Source organism: Amblyomma americanum, chromosome 7, assembly GCF_052857255.1.
Source record: "Amblyomma americanum isolate KBUSLIRL-KWMA chromosome 7, ASM5285725v1, whole genome shotgun sequence".
Lineage (NCBI taxonomy): Eukaryota > Metazoa > Arthropoda > Arachnida > Ixodida > Ixodidae > Amblyomma > Amblyomma americanum.
In genome coordinates this window covers 55461831-55484490 of record NC_135503.1, presented here as the reverse complement: position 1 = coordinate 55484490, position 22660 = coordinate 55461831, and the positions used below count along the sequence as shown (strand labels likewise).

At 53.0% G+C, this 22660-nt stretch overlaps 1 protein-coding gene and 1 pseudogene across 1 annotated transcript in view; one reads left to right on the top strand and one right to left on the bottom strand.

The window, feature by feature from the left end:
- LOC144099150 (uncharacterized) overlaps positions 1-22660 on the bottom strand; it is a 271400-nt gene that overhangs the window by 107657 nt on the left and 141083 nt on the right. The gene's annotated exons all lie outside the window — the stretch shown is intronic.
- Positions 7288-7429, top strand: LOC144099674 (U2 spliceosomal RNA; annotated as a pseudogene).

The following is a 22660-nucleotide window of genomic DNA, read 5'->3' as shown; positions in this document are numbered from 1 at the left end:
TTTTTTTTGCTCGCTGTTGGCTTTCGCGCACAGGCTTCTTAATTTGTTGGGTGCTGACATGAGCACTTTTACACCAGCTCTTGCGCCTACCTTTTTGAGACTGTGGAAAATGCCATTAATGTAAGAAATGACCGCGTACAGCTTCCTTTCTTCTGATGTGGTTGTGACATATTTTCTGCCTCTAAGTGCTTGCAGAATCCCTTCTGCGACACTGGATAGCAGACTCGACGGGTAAACAGCTGCTTTCAGCCGACTGTTCCCGGCATCAAAACTGCCTCGAACTTCATGATGACAGGATCTCGTCAATGCGGCTCTCTCTCTCTCTCTCTCTCTATATATATATATATATATATATATATATATATATATATTGTGAGACTGTGGATCAAGCGAGCTCTTTATTCCCGCTGGCAGATATGGCGGCCACTCCTCAAAAGACAAGATGCGAGATGATGAACATCCACAGATGAAGACGAGGGTCACGCACTGTGCTCACACTTTCTCCCCCTATGGGCGAAAGCGACCGTCCCGGGCGCACGTTAGAGGGAAGTAGGGCCACGGGTGAAGGGCTTTAAGCGCGACACATAACAATCTCTTCACCGCGACAACGCCGGTCATGGGCAGGATGGACAGGAGCAACGCGATAGTTCACGGGGGACGTTTGTTCGAGTACAGTGTACGGACCAATAAAGCGGTTGAGAAATTTTTCGCACAATCCGGGGGTACGCACAGGAGTCCACAGCAACACTTCATCACCAGGGAAGAAACGCACTCCACAGTGTTTGAAGTCACAGGTTGTTTTCCGGGAGGCTTGGCAGGCTTCAGTGTTCAGGCGGGCAATGGTGCGACAGTAGGCAAGGTGGGAAGTAAATTCGTCATAGGAAAGACCGGAAGAGGTTGTGGGGGCAGAGAAGAAAGATTCTTCGAGAGTGAAGGTAAGGGGGCGACCGAACACAAGAAAAAACGGGGAGAAAGTGGTTGTTCGTTGCACGGCAGTATTGTAGGCAAAGGTTACAAAGGGGAGCATTGCGTCCCAGTTGGTGTGGGCGGGGTGAATGTACATAGACAGCATATCTGACAGGGTGCGGTGAAACCGTTCGGTGAGCCCATTGGTCTGGTGGTGATAGGCTGAAGTTGTTTTATGGGCGGTCCGGGAAGCATGAAGAACTTCGGCAAGAATGCTGGAGAGGAATGAGTTGCCGCGGTCACTGATAAGGACACGTGGGGCTCCATGGCGCAGAAGAATGGCGTTGAGGAAGAAATGGGCGATTTCGGAGGCAGAGCCAGACGGAACGGGGGCTGTTTCAGCGTACCGTGCTAAGTGGTCGACGGCTGTGATGATCCAGCGGTTGCCCGATGAGGTTAGTGGCAAGGGACCGTACAGGTCGATACCAACGACTTCGAAGGGTGAGAAAGGACAGGGAAGAGGTTGTAGAAGGCCAGCAGGAGGAGACGTGGAGCGTTTGCGGCGTTGGCAAGGGATGCAAGATGCAATATATTTGGCGACAGAGGTGGAGAGACCAGGCCAAAAGAAACGGCGCTTTATACGGTCATATGTTTTCTGGAATCCTAAGTGGCCGGCCACGGGGTCGTCATGAAGCGCCTGCAAAACCTCCCGGCGAAGAGAATGGGGAATGACAGGCACCCAGGCGTGTCCCAGGGGGCTATGATTGTGCCAAAGAAGGGTGCCGTCAACCAGCTTGAAACAGTTGAGTTGGCGTCGGAGGCGGGCATTTGGAGGCCGCATAGCACCACTCAGGCGTTCAATGAGAGTCCGGCAGTAAGGGTCGGCCCGCTGTGCTGTAGCGAGATCGCCGAGAGCGGGAGCGGGCACCAGATCAATGGCTGCGGCCGTCGAGGCGCGGGTAGCGATGGAATTAGTAGTTCGGAGCGATGAAGCAACAGGAGGAGAGCACAGAGGTTCTGCGGAGGCGAGGGGGCAACGAGAGAGCGCATCGGCGTCTTTGTGTTTTTTTCCCGATTTGTAGGTGACTTTGAAATCATACTCCTGGAGGCGGAGAATCCAGCGGCCGAGGCGCCCAGACAAGTTCTTCTGTGACGACAATCAGCACAACGCATGATGGTCGGTTACAATGGTGAACTGGCGACCGTACAAATAGGGGCGAAATTTCTGAACGGCCCAGACAACTGCAAGACACACTTGTTCAGTGATTGTGTAGTTCTGCTCCGCTGCAGTCAGGGTACGACTTGCGTAAGCAATCACGCGCTCAGTCGAAGATTGCTGGCGCTGCAGAAGAACGGCACCAATGCCGTGTCCACTGGCGTCAGTGTGCAAAATCGTTGAAGCGCTGTCATCAAAATGAGCCAGTATCAGATCAGATGTGAGAGCCTGCTTCAGAGAAGTAAAGGCGGCCTCGCAGGCCTCAGACCAAACGAAGGGCGTGCTGACTCCAAGAAGCTGATGCAAAGGTGCGGCGATAGATGCGAAACCTCGGATGAAACGACGAAAGTATGAGGCGAGTCCTAGAAAACTGCGCAGGTCTTTAATCCGTGTGGGGCGGGGAAAATGCAGTACTGCAGCAACTTTATCAGGATCTGGTTTTATACCGCTGCGACTAACGACCTGTCCGAGAACTTTGATAGAAGTGGAAGCAAAGCAACACTTCTTTGTGTTTAACTGAAGTCCGGCCGCGGAAAGAGCACTTAGAATTTCATCGAGAAGGGCGAGGTGCTCAGAAAAAGTCGAGGAGAAAATTACGATGTCGTCCAGGTAGCAGAGGCAAGTTTTCCATTTCAGCCCGCGGAGTACGGTGTCAATCATGCGTTCGAACGTGGCCGGAGCATTGCACAAGCCGAACAGCATAACGTTAAATTCATATAAGTCATCTGGCGTGGCGAAAGCTGTCTTCTCTTTGTCCTCTTCATGCATGGGGATTTGCCAGTAGCCGGATCGGAGGTCAAGACTAGAGAAAAATTGAGCACCTTGGAGACAGTCGAGGGCGTCGTCAATCCGAGGAAGTGGATAAACATCATTCCGAGTGATCTTATTGAGGGCGCGATAGTCGACACAAAAGCGTACGGAACCATCTTTTTTTTGTACCAGCACGACTGGTGAGGACCAAGGACTTGAAGAAGGTCGTATGATGCGGCGCTTGAGCATGTCGGTGACATTATCTTGGATAATTTTTCGTTCACTAGAAGACTTACGATACGGGCGGCGGCGAATGATGCGCGAACCGTCAGTGTGGATGCGATGCGTAGCCGCCGATGTTTGGCCCAAAATTTTCGACTGCGTATCGAAAGAAGCGGCATGTTTGTTCAAGAGGGCAAACAATTCTGAGCAGGCGTGAGATCGTCGCTAATAGTAGCGGAAATATCTGCCGGAGAAGAAGGATGGGACGAAATGGCGAAACCGGATGATGGCGAGGAAAGAACGGTGGCAGGTTGAATGGTAGACACAGAGGCCACTTTAGTACCAGCGCGCAGAAGAATGGGCTCAGACGTAGTATTGAGCGCAGTCAGAAGGGCAGTCCCATTGACGAAGCGAAGAAGGGATGCGACGAGGAGAATGCCCCTGGAGAGAAGACGTGGCACGGCTGTGGCGAAAACGTCCCCAGCATGTACGTAGGCAGAAGCAACTGAGATGACATCTTCGGAGCCGGGATAAAGCACATGGTCCGCGGTGTTGATCAAGTGATGAGATGGAATTGCAGGAGCGTCAGAAGGGTCGGAGTCAGCAACTTCCAGAGTAGGAGGGCAACATGTAATGACAGCTTGCGCGGAGTGGAGGAAATCCCAGCCGAGGATGAGAGGGTGAGCACAGGATGGAAGTACAGCGAACTCGATGTGGTGCAGGATGCTGTTGATAAGACGCGTGCTGTACACAGACCGGAAGGATGCATGGATTCTTCATTAGCAGCACGGAGAGAAGGACCGCAGTAAGGAGTGCACACTTTACGAAGATGAGAACACAAAGCAGAACTGATGACGGAAACAGCGGCGCCAGTGTCAATCAATGCGTCTACAATACTGCCTTCAACATTAACAGCTAACAAGTTCGACGGCAGCGTAGGAGGAATTGAAGGGTGGGCGAGTGGTGCAGCTTTACCTCCGGAAACTGCAAAATTTAGTATTCCGTATTGCAACCAGGTGCCTGAGAGGCAGGACGTAGATGCGATGAAGAGCGCCGGAACGGTGACGGGGGGCGGCGGCGCGACGAGCGGACAATCGGCGAGCGGCCGAGAGAGGTCGATGAAGAGAAGAAGCAGGGAGGATCGTTGGGGTGAAACGTTGGCCGGTAAGGAAACGATGAGTATGTGTCGTCGCGATGAGGAGTATTAGAGGCAAAAGTAGGGCGGTAACCACACGATGAGTAGGTTTCGTCGTTGCGAACGGTACCAAACTGGTTACGCTCGTCGCGATGACGCCGACGACAAACGCGGGCAACATGTCCACGAATTCCGCAGTAGTAGCAGATAGGGCGAGGCGAAGGCGGCCGCCAAACCGCTGGGTACATTGCGGGCCGCTGGGATAAGGAGGCGACAGTCGGCTGTACTGGGCGGCGAATGTGAGGCATAGACAGTAGGAGCAGGAGACGCAGCGACCTGGGCATACGTGGGCGCACAAAGAGGCGCAGATGGTTCGGACGCCGCGGGACGAGTGACGGAAGCGAGCTCGTGCTTGATTAGATCACGCAATGGCGAGGTCGGAGGCCGGTGCTGATGGGAATCCAGCGGCGGTAAGGTGGAGCCGTGCAGCTCCTCGCGGATGATGGAGCGGATGAGAGAGCGCAAGTCCACATCAGTAGAAAGGCGGGGGTCCCAGGCGTCTTGCAAGCGGAGGGATTGGAGGTCGTCAAGACGGTGACATGTGCGGATATCGTTGACTGAGGTAGGGTTTTGGCCAGCCAGCGTGGTAAAAGCAAAGCAGCCGATGCCTTTAAGAATGTGATGGACCCGATCGTAATCGGACATGGCACTGTTGACACGTCGACACAGGCTCAAGATATCTTCAATGTAAGACGTGTAAGATTCGCCGGGCAGCTGGGCACGCGCATCTAACTTTTGTTTGTAGATGGCCGGGCTGGCACCAACAGTGCCAAAAATTTGCCGTAGTTGCGATGTAAAGTGGGCCCAGTCCGGGATGGTATCTTTATGGTTGACGAACCAAGTCTTAGCCACGGCGGTTAAATCGAATGGCACGTGGAGAAGCTTCATGGCAGAGTCCCAGCGATTGTAGGCACTGACCTGATCGTACTGATCGAGCCAGTCCTCGACGTCATCCCCACGGAGACCCGCAAATGTAGGAGGCTCGCGCTGAAGGGTTGTGACAGTCCATGTCGGGTGTCCAGGTGACAGAAGCAGCGGGGTCGTTGGAGTCAGGGTTGTGGGCGGAGGGATCAGCAGGTAGGGGTAGCACACCTGCTGAGGCAACGGCAAGGCCTGCGGAAGCGTCACGGCGTTGTTGGTCGACGGTTTCCATCTTCGGAGATTGTCCGACCAGGTGACGACCGGAACGGAGCTGCAGTGTGGCGACGGAGAGGACGCGGGATCGAGAGCAGCCTCCACCACTTGTGAGACTGTGGACCAAGCGAGCTCTTTATTGCCGCTGGCAAATATGGCGGCTACTCCTCAAAACACGAAAATGCGAGATGATGAATATTCACAGATGAAGACGAGGGTCACGCATTGTGCTCATACTATATATATATATATATATATATATATATATATATATATATATATATATATATATATATATATATATATATTCGACGAACGTGCATTAAAAATCTGGTTGTTATTCAGCGTTGTGTCCCGCCTCTCTATTTGTCTCGTGCTGCGCTGCTCCCGTCACAAGATCATGCACCAACCCGCCCGAATTTTCACCTTGTTAAAGCACATTTCATGTAAACAGGTAAGTCTGAATGACCTAGCCAGCAAGCATTCACGCGAGTTGACAGATGTATTACACCACCTGTAACGTAAGCATGTGCCTGAAATTTGGCACATATGTGCGCTTAGATGCCTGAAGTCTGCATGAAAAAGAAGGAATAATTTTATTGAGCCAGAGCCGAGAAATCTAGCATTAACCTTTTGGGGCTGTCCCTGGGACGCACAACTTTTTGGACACGGCTAGTTGTGGGGACGTTTTTTGGACGTCTTCGGGAAAAATGAGAACCTCCTCGGGACATTCCAAATGTCCTGATGGGATATTTCTGGAGATTCTGAGGAGGTTTTGTGTTTGTTGGGAAATGTACTTAGCATTGCCAGCAGAACAAGCGAAGTGCTCCTGAAATCGAGTATCTCCACTTTCTACCCGAAAGTCAAGATCATTGAAGACTCCACTACCGGACTGCTTGCCGCGAATTGGCAAGTCATGCGTCACGCAAAAGACAATGGTTGAAATTATTGGAAGTAGTTTCTCACGATTCCTTTCAACTTGCTCGTGCAGTGCTCTGTTCAGCTGCTGTACAACGGGTAGCTGCTTGCCTTTCATCACATCCATAAAGTTCTGTGACGCCGTCATTGCCGCCTGGTGCCAATGGGATTTTAGGTGATCCCTGCACGCCTCGTGCATTTTTCTGTAGTTACTGAAAGCGCTCATGATAAAACTACCTTGCGAGTACCCCGGTGAACACGCGGAGGAAAAGTGACGCAAAAACGACAAAGGGCGCCTTTCGTTGTCGCTGAGTACGCAAGCCAAGGGGCGTAATCTCCCAGCCATTTTTGGCATAAAGGCCTCTTTCCAGGTGTTACACCCTTCTTAAAGTCGTATGTAACATTTGGCGACCATATGGCTTAGTAAGAAGACGTAATTCCAAAAAGTCTGGGATGCCAGTGAGTTTAGCTTTGCCTAGAAACTCCCCTAAGTCATATTCTTGTGGCAAGTTGTTTTTTGCTGTTGTCTCTGGACTTCAATCCCAAGCAACCAGAAAGGGCGTCGTCTCGGCTAACTGCATGACTGGAGCTCGCTGTTGGTGGTGTTCCACGACATCGGCTACTATCCCGTGATGAAGGCTGCATCTCTCTTGTCAAATCCGGACTTCAATCCTAAGAAAGGAGAAAGGGAATAATCTCGGCCTGCTAGGTCACTGGACCTCTCAGTTGGCGGCGGCAGCCGCGGCGGCTGCATTTCTATGGAGGCAAAACGCGAAGGCGCCCGTGTGCTGTGCGATGTAAGTGCACGTTAAAGATCCCCAGGTGGTCGAAATTATTCCGGAGCCCTCCACTACAGCACCTCTTTCTTCCTTCACTCTCTCCTTTATCTCTTCCCTTACGGCGCGGTTCAGGTGTCCAACGATATATGAGACAGATACTGCGCCCTTTCCTTTCCGGACCCCGTAGAGTATCTGTTACGGGTCCAATTGGACTTATTTTTGGAAATGTGGCGGAGAGTTTGAAGGATGCTTCACTCCCGCCACCGGTTGGCCCGGTATTGCACTGCCTCCGGGATCGGCCATGTCTTTAGCGCGTCTTTACTATCCTGTCTTTCTATCCCATCTTTCAACTCTCCTACTATCTGCACGTGGTAGCGATTGTGGCTCGGCTTGAGCCGGTGGGCAGGCCTGTGCACTTTCCTTTTCTTTCTTCCTGGCAACAATTTCTCTCTCTCTCTCCTTTCCCCCAAAACCAATAAAAAAACGGCCGTGGCTTAGCTTGGTTAAGCCTGGTGATTGCGAAGCATAGCCGAACGGGTTGTTAGTAAAGCGTCTGATGAATTCACGCGTTGCCGTCTCAAACTCCTTTGTTCTTCTCCCATGTTCTTCACGTCGTTCTACTGCAATGTGTCCTTCGGGTTGAGTCGGGCCAGCCTTGGTGAGAGATTTCTCCTTTCTTTTCTTCGAACGCTCTTGTCTCTGCTGGGGTGTTTCTTCTGCACGCTGTTTTCTTCGCTTTTCCTTTTCCTTCTCTCAAAACGCACGTTCCTTCTCGAGCCGCTGCTGCCGCTGTTCCGGGGTTTCTTGGACACGCCTCTGCCGTTTAGTCGCGTTCCAGCGTTCTGAACTAGTAGAAGGAGACTAACTGTCGGGCAAACTCATAATTTCTTCCTTTGCTTCTGCTGTTTCCACAGAGGAGGTTGCACGTTGTCGCCGAACTGCATACTGGGCACGCCGCTTAGAAAGTCGTTCTTCTCGTTCTTCCGTCTCCGTAGCTCGCTGATACTTCCTCTGCATTCTGCCGAGCTGCCTTGTTCGTAGGCACCATCGTAACGTCTGGCTGTATGACTGCCTTGACGTTTGGCGAGAGGAGCGGAGCTGTTTTATACAGCTGGTGTGACGTCACTCTGACCGTAGCGCCCGTGGTGAGAGGAGCGGGAGTTAGGCCGCCGTTGGTGGCTACCACCTCGCCTCGCGACGGCGTGAGATGGGGCTCCGTTTTTACACAGCTGGTGTGCCGTCACACCGACCGTAGCGCCCCTGGTGAGAGGAGCGGGAGTTAGGCCGCCGTTGGAGGCTACCGCCTCGCCTCGCGACGGCGTGAGATGGGGCCCAGTTTTTACACAGCTGGTGTTACGTCACTCTAGGTCACATGGTGTGACGTCACGCAGTGAGGTCACGCTGAATGTCAATGGTGCCTACCACCGCCTCGCCACGGAACGGGCTGAAGTGCGACCTAAAGTACTATTGCTTCGCAATAAAATAAAACAGTTGGCGGTGTCCCTTCCATGGAGTCGGCGACATCAGCTACTGTCCGGTGATGAAAGCTAGCATCACTCTGGTCACATGCTAAACTGTTGTCACATGCCACACCAGAATTTTCAGGGGCGCAGTTGGATAACGCTTCATCAGGCAACTGCTGACGCTTGAAGAAGCGTCGGATGTACATCATTCGGGGCCGCGCGAGACAAAGCTGGCTATGGAGTTCCTCGTGATTGATAGTGTGAGAAAATATATACACATTTATTGGAAAAAACAGTTGAACGCGTACTTTGAAAACAAAAATTTAGCTGCGGTTCAACTACTGCTGATATTCTGGTTAGAGGGCGGAAGCTGCAGTGTATCGGGTAAGTTGACGCGGCTTGGCCTGTAACGTTGAGTGCGTTCCGCACACTGGATATATGACAACGCGCCTACCCTGGCAGGTGGCGGTTAAATTAATGGTTGATCGCGAAAGGTTGGTCACCCAATGAACGCTGCGGTTTAATGGCTTAGCTCGGCTATGCCAGGATGTACGCAGCGAAAGCTAAGGCATAGCATGGTTAGCCTAGGTTAATCTTTATTGCAAGCCCAGGTTAGTCTGGTTGTCTGGCGATGTTATTGTCTCATTAAAGACGACACAACTGTGGTTGCGGCGCATGCGAGCTCTCCTTTTGAATCCTCCGGTAAGTTGGTGGAGACCGCTAGGGGGCCGGAGAGAGCGAACGCGCTTCGCATCGGCTCTGTACAAGCACGGCGATTTCGTCCGAATTTCGACCCACACAGCGCCCATCTCTTCACTGCACCGTTCGTAAAGGTGAGCGCTACCATCTGTTCAAATTTTGTGGCCGTCGGTCCCCCCTAAGTGTGCCCACGGGCCGAAAACCACCCTTTGCCGATCAGCTGCCGCACTAGGCCTCGCGCCACTGTGCGCTAAGCCTAAGCCGCTTCTACTTCCCCAACGTCGACATTATGGAGGTCCAAGTGATTGGAGAGACCATCAACCCAAAGGACTACGATCCCAGGGACTGGGACCATATCCTGAGCTTACCCGCCCGTCAGAAAGGAGCACAGAAAATCCAGGACCAGGCGAACGCCACCAGCGACTCACGACCTGCAAATTCCGTACACCAAGCGTCCCAGCTGAGCGCGACGTGTCTCGCGGCGCAAAGGTCGCAACGCCAGCCGCGGTTGCCTGAGCTAGGATGTCTACAAGATAGTGTTTCGTTCAAACGGGGGACTTAACTTAAACGACCTTAAACCGCGCCAGCTTCGCCTGGCCCTGATAACTGCAGCCAAGAACCTCCAAGCCCCAGACGCCACCAACTTGCGTATCCACACCCTCCACAACACCTGCACGATGAGTACCCCGCATCAAGCCGACGCCCTACGCCTGGTCGCCATCAAACAAATCTCTATTAGAACCCAAGCCTTCACCGTCACCCCCTACATCGCCGCCCCCCGGATGGTGCAGTAAGAGTAATCACTACCGCCTACCGGGAAGAAACCCCAGCAGAGATTCTGGAAGACTTCATCACGGGCAACCCTGGCGTCCCCATCATTGATGCACGCCGCATGGGGCAGACCCGTTCGATTCTCATCACCTTGCGGGCGGTTCCGATGCCCCGAACTGTTTCTTACGGAGGCGGACTCCACAGCTGCACTTTATATAGAGGACACCTGGACGCTTGCACAAAAACCAGGGCATCGCGCGGATGTGTGTACCCTTCAGCGTACGCACAGCTGTTCAAGATGCGGTATTCCGCACCCCCGAAAGGACACCCCGACATGCACCCCAGCCTGCATACTCTGTGGAGGCGCCCACATGACGGGTACTAAACGTTGCAAAGCGAGGGGACGCCGCTCACCGCCCGCTTCACCGCAACAGCATACCTCCCGCACACCGGAGCGAGACGCGGACCGCGCCAGCGTTCGTCGCTCCAGCAAGTCTCGCTCATAGTCTCGTCGCCGCCAGGACGAACAGCCTCCACAGCTTTCCTGGGCAGACAGAGTAGCAGGCAACAGGCTCAAAGGTACCAGCAAGCCCTCAACCCCCCCACCCACACAGGTGGACCCCCGTGACCGGGAGCTACAGGCCCTGCGAAAGGAGGTGAGTCGTCTTACCTCTCTCATCAAGACCCCCACCTCCACCCCTCTACCGCTTCCGACAATAGTCCCTTCCACGCAACCCACGCTGCTACCTTAAACACCCACTGAAAACATGAAACAATCGGACTCCCAAACCACCACCTCACCCCCACCCAAGAAAAAACGCACAACAGAGCAACCACCCGTCACCCCGACCGACCTTCAATCCCTAGAGACCCGCATGGACGCTAAACTCACCGAAATGAACGCGCATCTAGAGGCAAAATTCAATCACCTCATCGACCACCTGTCCCAACGCTTCGAGCAACAAATTGAAGCGGCATTTATGCGCATGGTGCACACCCTTGAGATGAGCCTTGCACGGTACGACACCCGCCTCCAAACAATAGAGCAGGCCCTTCCCTCGCTGCACCTACCCAATCCTCCCATCAATCCCGCACACCCACACCACAGAACCCCTTACCCAACCCACCTACCCAAGCTACAGTATGGCGGGGCGACAACCTAATTCCTTATCAAATCTGCAATGGAACTGCCGCCGCTTCCGGGGCAAGCGCGCACCTCTCCAACTCCTCCTCCCCACACTTCCCACGTCCTCCTTCTCCAGGACACACATGCCCCTGCCACACTTCCCAGCTACACATCCGCTCACTCGGACGCAACGAATACACCCAGGGCTTCTACGCTCATACATCGCTCCATTGCATACCAAACGCGTCATATCACCTCCGAGACGCCCTGCCTGGTCACAGAAATAATACCAGATGCACACTCCACACCATCTATTTTTATTGCAAATGTATACCACAGACCGTCTCATCCGATGGCTTCATTGGAAACGCTACTGCGTGATCTCCACCGTATTGCAGGCAAGCATCCATTGATTATCGGAGGGGACTTCAACAGTCAGCGTACTGACTGGGGCTACCGTACCAACACGGGACGAGGAAGGCGACTCTGGTTTTTGATACAACAGCTCCACCTCACAATACACAACAACTTTAACACTCCCACGAGAATTTTCAACAGTGTCAGTGCGGACACCAGCCCGGACTTGACACTGAGCCGCAACCTTGCGGGTATTACGTGGAACACAACACATCACACATTAGGGAGCGATCATTACATCCTCTTCGTCACAATACCGTACAAACAAAGAACGACCCTTCACCTAACGCACAAACTCACCAACTGGAATGCGGTCCGCGCCGCACGGGCGGCCCTTCCTGGCGCTCCCATTACAGACATCGACCAGTGGGTGGCATCACTCATGACCGATGTCTCCGCGCACGCACTCGAACGCTTGACACCACACCAGATACTCCCACCCTCGACACTCGCCTGGCCCACCTATGGGAGGCCCACCATAGCATCCTAAAGCGCTGGAAAGGGCAAAAGCTCAATCGGACCCTTAAAAAGCGGCTAGCCGCACTGCAAACACAAATTACTGAGCACTCTGAGGAGCTCTGCCGATCCAACTGGGGACAGATTTGCGACAATACGGCTTGCAATCTGTCCTCCAAACGCAGTTGGCAACACCTCCGTCACTTAGTTGATCCCACACAATCCAAAACAGCCACACAACACCACGTCACACATCTTATACACAAGACCAACCTTTCTCCCGACGCACTCATCGACATACTTAGAAACACACATACAACCCCCGGTACCTAAAACCCCCTGCCCCCTATGCCGGCACCCCGAATGCCAATCTCGACGCGGAGATTACGGAAGCAGAAGTCAGAGCAGCCCCCCTGACTCTCCGCTCTAACTCCGCTCCAGGAGTTGACCATATCTCCAATAGCATGCTGGAGGAGGGCGTCCTTCCGCAATCCTGGCGTCACGCCAAAATCTTGTTTATACCCAAGCCCCACAAACCCCTTACACCTGCAAATTTTCGTCCCATCTCACTAACATCATGTCTGGGCAAGCTTTTGGAGCATGTCGCACTCGCCCGACTCACCCAACACATGACGGAGCAAGACCTCTACCCGCACAGCATGTTGGGCTTCCATCCCCACCGGTTGGCACAGGATGCCATGCTCCAGCTCACACAGGATATTTTGACTCCTCATACCGGGCCACACTAAAGCTGTCCTCGCCTTGGATCTCTCCAAGGCCTTTGATCGCCTAGATCATAAAGCGATCATGGCGGCGCTCTCCTTCTTGGAACATAGGTGAATGTACGTACACCTATATTCAATATTCAAGCATTCCTTACTAACCGCACGGCCGAAATTCACTTCGGTCCCCACACATCCCGCCCATACACCCTTAGTGGGGTTGGCACCCCCCAGGGATCTGTCCTCTCCCCTTTCCTCTTGAATGTCACACTCATCCCCCTTGCCCGCAAACTACAAACCATCCCTCACCTTCGGGATACACTCTATGCTGATGATATCCTCTATGGACCACCCATGGCAGTGATGGAAACGTAGAGACTACTCTGCAGTCGGCAGTTACCCTCACCCAAACACATGCGCGGAGTATCGGACTCTCATGCTCTCCGGAGAAGTCGCAGCTTCTCATACTCCGCCCCACAACCCGAAACTTCCCAACAGCCCCCATAACCGTGAAACTGGAAAACAGGTACATCCCGGAGGTACACACTCTCCGAGTACTGGGCATCCACATCCAGAACAACAGTAAAAACACTCTCACCATCCAGAAACTCAAGCAGACGGCGGTGTCGATGTCCCACATAATCCGCCGAGTTTCTGGACATCACCGGGGCATGAAGGAGCATGACCTATATCGTCTCATTCATGCCTTCGTCCTCAGCCGCTTTCTCTTCACGCTCCCCTACCTGAAACTCCACGGTACATAAATCTCCACCCTGCATGCCATGATCCGAACAGCATTTAAGACAGCCCTACACATACCCCTAAATACCTCAACCAAAAAACTCCAGCTAGGCCTACACAACACGACAGGTGAGCTTATCGAGGCCCACCGACAGACACAATACATACGTCCCGCGAGAACCACCACCGGCAGACACATCCTACGCACCCTCAGCATCAGGATACCAGCCACTGATCTCACACAGCTCCAGGTCCCCCACCACATTCACCGCGAACTACTTATTAAACCCTTCCCCAAAAACATGCACTCACCTACCACGAACCCCGCCGCAGAGCTCGCGCACGGGCGCTCCACAAACACCATGGCATGGAACCGGATGCCGTGTGGGTGGATGCCGCATGCACAGGCGAGGACGCGGTTGTAGCCATCACGAACCCCTCCCTACAACCGATTGCCACCCTTCACATATCCCCCACTGCCACTTCAGAGGAGGCTGAAGAAGCCGCTATTAGCCATCACGAGCACGGAGGCCCGGTATATACTATCGGACTCTAAAACTGCCATACTAAATTTCGCCTGCGGGTGAGTTCACGTCCCTGCATTTCGTATACTGAACTCCCTCGCTGCACACCCGCCCCGCCACATGGAGCTCATATGGGTGCCTGCTCACTCCGGGAATCCCGGAAACGAGGCTGCCAACGCTTTAGCCCGAGGTTCTCTGAACCGGGCACCGGCGTCCTCCGATCTGGGTTCTCACAGGAGCGCATGCATTCCTTCAGTGAACTGACGCAGGCCTGCAAAGCCGAGAGTCGGCTGTACCCCCCACCCCATCCCTCCCTCGACAATTATCATCCGACACTTTGAAGACGGCTCCAAACACGCACCTTACCCTCCCCTTATATACGCTCGCGCTATCACCAAGTCCACACAAACCCCTCCTGTACCCTCTGCCACCACCCGAAAGCCACTCTCGATCATATCCTTTTCCTCTGCCCGTCGGATCCTCTCTCGCGGGGCCTGGAGCACCTTACCACTTGGGAGGCTTGGGAGACCCTACTGCGCTCCGAGGACCCGGCCAAGCAAGCCATCGCCGCAGGCCGGGCTGCCAGCGTCATGAGCCTCCGGGACATGAACGTTTGAGTGCAGTGGGGCCGTGCGGGGGCCCAAGGGCCTGCGCGCCCTAAACTCCCCTGTGTGTAATAGTTTCCACCACCACCGGCATGTTATCAGGCGTGCGACGCAGCTGGCGAAGCGAGCGGAGGCTTGCGCAACGACGAGGAACGCGGTGTGACGTCATACCAAACGGTGGCGAGCCGCGCGGTGTGACGTCATGCCATATGGCGCGGCGAGCGCGCAAAGCACAGTAAAGGCGCGCTCACATTAGCGGGAAAACGCGCAACGCAGGACGTTTTCCACGCGCCACTTCCCGCACAAGCCGGTTTTTCTCCCGCAGACAGCCTCCTGTGCCGTCCCGCAGAGCGATGGGTCCGGTACCTATTTTTCCCGTGCCGCTGACGAGAACAGCCATTGGGCGCCGACCGTGAACTGTGACGTCGGTCCCAAAGGGCGACGGGAGGAGAGCTAGCAGACGATCAAGACGACGACGCGAGAAAAGGGCGCGCTTTCCAGTCTTCTCTGGTGTCACGTGACTTTTTCCTTCTCTTTCTGCTCGTTCGGGACCTCCCTCAGCGCCTCCTCTCTCTACATTCCAAGACAACCGCAGCGAGAAAACGCGCGCAGTGTGAGCGTCATTCCGAGGAGCTGCGAGGCAGCGTCGACGTTGACGCTGTGCCGCTGCGGGAAGCTTCCCGCTAGTGTGAGCGCGCCTTAACCGTCTCACACATCTCGGTGGACACCAGTACCGCGCCTTAACGGAAGGGATAAAGGAGGGAGGGAAAGAAGGAGAAAATAATAATAATAATAATAATAATTGGTTTTTGGGGAAAGGAAATGGCGCAGTATCTGTCTCATATATCGTTGGACACCTGAACCGCGCCTTAAGGGAAGGGATAAGAGAGGGAGTGAAGGAAGAAAGGAAGAAGTAGGTGCCGTAGTGGAGGGCTCCGGAATAATTTCGACCACCTGAGGATCTTTAACGTGCACTGACATCGCACAGCACACGGGCGCCTTAGCGTTTTTCCTCCATAAAAACGCTAATTGAAAGTTGCATTTCGAGTAAAGGCGCGGCGCATGCGCAGCACCGAAGCTCAAACACGGAGGCGTGCACACGTACAAGGGCTTACTGCAATATCTCCGAGTGCGCACTTTGCGGGTAAAAGGAACGCCGCGCGCGACTTTCGAGGGGAAGGGACATTCGCCACTCCGGTCTTAAAATTTGTTTTGTGTGTTTTTATGGTGTTTAGAGTCCCAAAACAACTCTGGCTATGAGGGACGCAGTAGTAGAGAGCTCCGGATAATGTCGACCACCTGGGTCTCTTTACCGTGCACTGACATCGCACAGTACATGGGCGCCTTCTGCATTTCGCCTCCACCGAAACGTGGCCGCATCGGCCGGGATCGCACCTGCGTACTTGGCCTCAGCAGTCGAGAGCACTACCTGCTGAACCACGGCGCCGATCGAGGCTCCGGTCACAAAATGTAAAGGAGGCACTAACAAAAACAAACATATACGCACGGAAAGGACACCATATATAGGGCGCTAGATTACAATAGCGTTCATACGAGGTGGATGGGTCGCGGGTCACACCGAACATTAAAATAATGGCAGTAACGTTAAATGCCACAGGAATGTTACATTAATGTTGAACATTATTAAGTAACATTATGTGTTATAAAGAAAGCATTAGTTAATTCAACATTGAGAGCAAACATTATTTTGATATGGTGACTTTTTAATGTTAATATATAGTGCTAAAATTATCATACAATGTTATGTGTGGGGTTTGGCTTGGGGAGACAAGTACGTCCTCTCCACTAAATCGCGGCTGACACGGTTCAAAGCCGCCCGGACCCCACCCCATGATCGCGTACGCTACCGAGCGCACGCCAACCACGGCGGACCTTGCTCTGAGGGAACAAAAAACGACACATTGGCTGACACAAAGAGGCATTTATTGCTACAGCAACGATAACGCCAACTAGCAACAAGGTACGCTAATGAATCGAGGACGTCCGACTCACCAGCAAGGTTCCGAGCGAATGTTCGCCCGCGCTAGGGCAAGGGATATATACTCCGAAGGCCGGACGGGACGAGTACGGGAGCTTGTCTCCCCGTCGCTTCCTCGCCCCGCCGGCGAAGAGCGGAGCCGCGAGCGATAGGTCCGCCCGCGCCGACGATCCCAGCCGAAGCCCCCATGCCCCCTCTCCCGCGCGCGGGCTTTGGTAGTCTCCCGCGCCGCGATGCTGGCGCCCTCTCTTGCCAGTTAATGTAACTGACAAGGGAATGCGCTCAGCCTCGAGGTGAGACTGCCGCTGCACGGTGCCTCGCGGGAAAGCAAACTCAGGGGGCTGCAGGGCAGGTCCCCACATCCCCCCAACCTTAAATAGACCCACGCGCCTGAAAGTACAAGCTAGGGAGGAGTCTCCTGGTCTTCATGTCCTTGAGGCACGTCTTGCAGCGGAGGTCACGCCGACAGCGTCCACGCAGACTTCCGCTGTATTCCGAAGGCGGCGTGAAGGTCTCCGCTGGGACGACTCGCATGGCCCGCGGACTACCGTGTCCGCATGCCCGCGAATCGAAGGCCGGTGGGAAAACTGCAGGCGAGGATCCTGCAGTAGTCGCCAGGGCAGCAGCAGCCGGAGGTGACTGCTGACTGGTCTCGCCACAGCTGCCCCGGATGGATGCGGCGAACAGGATACAGGCCGCTCCGTCGCAGCAGGTGGCAGCAAGACGATGTGCACCGGACAGCAAGCCTGGGTGGCTCCACCGGATCCGCAAAATTGCCGAAATGGCGTGCCTTTAACGTAGGTCACGGGAGGGGAAACGGCATCCGCAAGGGCCTCGTGGCACAATGTCTAACTCGCTAGCAAAACGTGTCGGTGGTTGTGCAAACGCAAAGTTCGAGTCAAGAAAACCCTTTCTTGAGTTGAACGACACTGCTCAGTTCGTGCGAGGGTACAAAAAAAACGGGCGGGCAGCAAAGTGCGCCCCCTCTCAACGACATGGTCCGGTGGTTGTGTCTTTTTTAACTTGGTGCAGGCAGCTCCGAAAAGCCTCAGGCCTAACTACCCTTCCGACAACGACCGTGACCACAACAAAGACGCCGAAACGGGTTATGTGCGCGCAGCCGCGAGGAGACGTCAGCTTTGTGGGGTGGTCCTACCTCGCTCACTGCACAAAGCAACTTCTGAGCGGTCGGCGCCCAACGTATCGGACGGTGTCGGAGCGCCCGGTGCCGAGCTGCAATACCAGCGAGCTCGTAGCGGCACCCGTGGCCCCAGGCCACCCGGCTCCCGGAGCCGCGACTCCCAGAGTCGAAAAAGAGACAGTAGAGAAAATATATACAGAAACTCAGACTACCCACGCGGCTTCCGTACTCACTCGCTTCGGGCTCGGCGACTCCGCGGGCGCTAGGCCTCGCGCTCCCTCGATGCGGACCAAGTGATTCTCGCGAAGAATCTCCAGGGAGAAAAAATGTGCTGAGCATGTCGAAAAGTTCAAACATGCTGCAGCGCAATACAACTCGCACTCAAGAAAGCATGCCGCATTGGCTGACACATTGGCTGACACAAACAGGCATTTATTGCTACAGCAACGATAACGCCAGCTAGCAACAAGGTACGCTAATGAATCGAGGACGTCCGACTCACCAGCAAGGTTCCGAGCGAATGTTCACCCGCGCTAGGGCAAGGGATATATACTCCGAAGGCAGGACGGGACAAGTACGAGAGCCTGTCTCCCCGTCGCTTCCTCGCCCCGCCGGCTAAGTGCGGAGCCGCGAGCGACACGTCCGCCCGCGCCGACGATCCCAGCCGAAGCCCCCATGCCCCCCTCCCGCGCGCGGGCTTTGGCAGTCTCCCGCGCAGCGATGCTGGCGCCCTCTCTTGCCAGTTAATGTAACTGACAAGTGAATGCGCTCAGCCTCGAGGTGAGACTGCCGCTGCACGGTGCCTCGCGGGAAAACAAACTCAGGGGGCTGCAGGGCAGGTCCCCACATATGTTGTGCCAAAACTTAGCTTATTGTTGCAAATGAACATTGTTTTAATATAGTCCTCTAAATTTTATTACAATGTTGGAATAATAATTATAAACAAAAGTGCAATATGTTTGTCCCAGACCTTTTATCACTGTTCCTACAGTAAATATCATATTCGACTAGCTGTATGTTGCAACTAAATAATTTATATTGTGCCTGTCATACATTCTGCGCACAGCTCCAATATTTTGTTAGGAAGTTTTCTTTACTACCCATTCGTCATTATTACTCACCAGCCACCTGTTGGTAACGGGTGTATAGTCTTGACACGATAGTACCCGTTTGGAGGCGAATATATGATTTACATGCTGTGCTGTGTGTGGAGCTCAAGTGCCGCCCCCGTAGTTCGTCTTTGAAAAGTGCCAACTTGTGTACCGCTACAACTGGTGGACCCGCATGCTCATGGGAGGTTGCTATAACATTTTCGAGAATGTTGCATTTATTTTTTACTGTTTTATATAGTCATATAAAATCGTTAAATATATACATTGCAGAAAATATTAGAAAAATTACACCAACAACTTACAATTAACTCTTGGCTAAAGCAATAAAAGTAAAATTGTTATAATGTTTCGGCCCTACATGAGGTCAATATCAGTGGACATGGTGCAAAGATGTGGCGGGCAGTAGCTTACGATTTTTTAGTGCGAGGTATACAGCAATTTCCTCATCCAGTTTGGAATATATGTTTTTCCTTCCTTTCCATGTTTTCTCCTATCATTTTTCTCGTTCCCTGACTTTGTTGATAACAATTTGTGAATTTTCCTGGTAGCACCAAAACATAATAGCAACGTTACTTTTTGATTGGTCGAACATTAATTCAATGTTTTAATGTATTTGTAAGGCCGATGCTTGTTTGGGCTACATTCATTTTTACTAGTGTACGACGCCTACCCCGCAGAAGATAGAGCGGCGCCACTGTTCCGGAGAAGAGCCTGTCAAGGATCCACCCAACGGGTTTCTCATTGTACAAATAAGATGCACGTGCTGGGAAACACGTGGCCGTGTCGGCCGACTCCTCTTGTGGGAAGATGATCGGAATCTTTTACTCGCTGCCGCCGCTGTGGCGAGGCCTCTCAGGCCGGAGGGGCACTCAGCCAAATGCACATTCACAATGGTTGCCGGTTCGGTGGCCGGCGTACGAACGTATCCTGATTATAGCGAACGACGAAGGCGAAAACAATTAAGAGGCCCTGTGCACTGTCTGTCTCCGAGTAGCTATCTCTCTAGAGATCAAAGAAACGGACACCCATCTCAAGACGGCTCGAAACACATGCTCGCCGGTGCCGCTGTTATGTCTGCAACATAGGTCGCCCTTCAGCAGAGATAACGATGGCGTCGTTCGTAAACGGCGGAACGACGCGTGCCCGGGCACGGCACTTCGCAGGTGTGACCCTAAGCGTGGAAGCGGTGCTGCTTTTACCCTTTTGGCTGAGCGCACCGCCGCCTCTGGCGTGCGGCGCTTTCCCCTACGTTTTCGCCATTGACGCAGCCATCACTCACGGTTCGACTGAGGAGTTGCGTCGCAGTAGCACTCAATGCGACGATGACGGCGGCAATGTGTGCGCGGGGGGGGGGGGGGGGGAGGGAATGACAAAGCTCCCGAGCAAATGCCTTTTAATAATAATAATAATTGCTTTTGGCGGACAGGAAATGGCACAGTATCTGTCTCATATGTCGTTGGACACCTGGACCACGCCGTAAGGTAAGGAATAAAGCAGGGTGTGAAAGAAGAAAGGAAGAAAGAGGTGCCGTAGTGGAGGGCTCCGGAATAATTTCGACCACCTGGGGATCTTTAACGTGCACTGGCGTCGCACAGAACACGGGCGCCTTAGCGTTTCGCCACCATCGAAACGCAGCCGCCGCGGTCAGGTTCGAACCCGGGAACTCCGGATCAGTAGCCGAGCGCCTTGACCACTGAGCCACCGCGGCGGGTATGCCTTTTCAGAAAACAGGGATATTGTATTTGGTCGCGGTATACGAACATACTGCACCGTGTATTTGGTTTTACTTTGCTTTGTGTTATTGGCCGGGCGCTGGGTTTGAAAGTGTAGTGTGGCGGCCGCTTCGAAAGCAGGTTCTGCTCGTTGTCGGTCCCCTTGGATCCCTCCCTGTTAAGTCGCTGACTCGCTGGTCATTAAGGAGAGTCCTGGCGTTTGTCAGCGCCCGTTCTCGAAGAGTGCCGGCTATGTTTTATGGCCGTCATTTCCCCTCTTTTGCCGTTTCATATGCTTTTACTCGTTCTCTCCGAAGCCTAGCAGTGGCGTTCCTTTACACCTGTTTTCATAACTGTATGGAAAAAGCACGCGGGCCTCCATTTTTGGTGTTTCTCTCGAACACCTTTTATATACGAGAAGAAACGTTGCCTCGTTCCCTTTTCTCCGATGAATCACACCGCAGACCCACTGCAGCTGTTTTCATGGCAGTGTGGCTCTCTGGGTGTTTACACTGTATAGATTCGTCCGACGCGCTTTACAATCGTTTAAATAACCAGAAATGAAGCAAAGCATAGACTCCTATGAATTACACTCTTCCATTAATAAAAAAACTTTTAATTGACTATCCTATTTTTATAGGTAGTCATACACAAAATTTAGTTGTGGTTGCATTTATCTGGGACCAAAATATTTATGTGGTCCTATCTTAATTCGTTGAAATGGATCGCATAATGACACTACTGGTCTCGGCTTTCAGTGCACTGCAAGCGTGCAAGCTTTTTGAGGGGCGGATTTATATAAACTTGGTTTGGGTGGCGGGGTGGTCGAAATTTCGTCATTTCGGCAAGGAGTGCCTACAAGCAAATGTGACGCCACGGGAAGGTGTCACACTTTTCTTACTAAGTGTGGCCGTCTAGACTTTTTCCTAAATTTAGTCGGCAATTTATGAGAAAGCGGAAGTTCTTGCGATAATAATACGTAGATCTCGAAGTTCAAAATAGAAAACCTCAAGCGTTCCTCTCAGAATTGTTCGCAATCTTCAGCCTGTCATTCTTTCACTACCGTGCTATCACCAGCAAGACTATGTCATAGTGTGCAGAGTGCAAAGTTTGCTCGCAATCCTGAATGGTGCTTCTACGAATATGAGGAACCTGATTGTGCTAATCAACTTTTTAGCTCGAGCGAAAAAAAATTACGGTCCAAATTTCCAGGGGTGTGCAGCCGCCCCCTCTTGCCGCCCCCCCTTCCCCAACTGGACGCCCATGCTAACTGGGAAAGTCGGTTTAAGGAAGAAGCGGTGGCTCAGTGGTTAGGTCGCTCGGCTACTGTTCAGGAGTGCCCGGTTTCGAATATAACCGCGGCGGCTAAGTTTCGATGTAGGCGAAACGCTAAGCACTTGTGTGCTGTGCGATGTCAGTGCACATTAAAGATCCCCATGTGGTCGAAATCATTCCGGTGCCCTCCACTACGGCACCTCTTTCTTCCTTTCTTCTTCCACCCTCTCCTTTATTCGTTCCCTTACGGCGTGGTTCAGATGTCCGCATATATGTGAGACAGATACTGCGCTATTTCATTGCCCCCAAAACCAATTGTTATTACTGTCTCTATAGCTAAACTTGGGTTGTGTTTTAGAATAACGAAAAAAATAAATCACCAGACTTGCACCCTTGTCGCAATGCGAATTTCAGTCACAGCTGGTGTTGGGCTAAATGCTAATGTAAGTCACCGTGTTTACGAACTCTGGGTGGAGGTATAGAATGACCGCCGCGTTCACGCCGCCATCAGTAAGTTCTAAGGAATCCATTTGTTGGAGGCTGTTAAAAATAGCCGGGCGCAGTAGCTAGTCATTGGATAAAGGCGGTGAGTGGGCGAGTTGGTTTTCTGTTCTGACAGTGAAAGCGCTCAAAAAGACAAAGACCACAGAATAAGAGAGACATACGAAGCGCTTGGGTAAGAGCGTGGGTAAAGGGATGCAGAGTCACCGACACGGTGGCAGTCGCGCTATGTCACGACTCGCTGCGCGGCCATAGGTATGACATGTGCCCGCACCC